This window comes from Mastomys coucha, unplaced genomic scaffold, assembly GCF_008632895.1.
Source record: "Mastomys coucha isolate ucsf_1 unplaced genomic scaffold, UCSF_Mcou_1 pScaffold16, whole genome shotgun sequence".
Taxonomy (NCBI): Eukaryota; Metazoa; Chordata; class Mammalia; order Rodentia; family Muridae; genus Mastomys; species Mastomys coucha.
Window position 1 is genome coordinate 32593 of NW_022196898.1, and position 753 is coordinate 33345.

Consider the following 753-nt stretch of genomic DNA (forward strand, 5'->3'; position numbering starts at 1 on the left):
CCTCCGGTAGAACTATGTCCAATTTCTGGAGGAACCGCCAAACTGATTTCCAGAGTGGTTGTACCAGTCTGCAATCCCACCAGCAATGCACTAATGTTCCTCTTTCTCAACAACCTCTCCAGCATCTGCTTTCACCTGAGCTTTTTATCCTAGCCATTCTGACTGGAGTGAGGTGGAATCCCAGGTTTGTTTTGATTTGCATTTCCCTGATGACTAAGGATGTTGAACATTTCTTTAGGTGCTTCTCAGCCATTTGGTGTTCAACAATTGAGAATTCTTTGTTTAGTTCTTTACTCCATTTTTTAATAGGGTTATTTGGTTCTCTGGTGTCTAACTTCTTGAGTTCTTTGTATACAATGAATATTAGACCTCTATCAGATATAGGGTTGGTAAAGATCTTTTCCCTATTAGTTGGTTGCTGTTTTGTCCTATTGACAGTGTCTTTTGCCTTACAGAAGCTTTGCAACTTTATGAGGTCCCATTTGTCAATTCTTGATCTTAGAGCAGAAGCTATTGGCGTTCTCTTCATGAAGTTTTCCCCTGTGCCTATTTGCTCAAGGTTCTTCCCTACTTTCTCTTCCATTAGTTTCAATGTATCTGCTTTGATGTGGAGGTCCCTGATCCACTTGGACTTGAGCTTTGTACAAGGGGAAAGAAATGGATCAATTTGCTTTTTTCTACATGATAACCTCCAGTTGAGCCAGCACCATCTGTTGAAAATACTGTCTTTTTTCCACTGGATGGTTTTAGCTC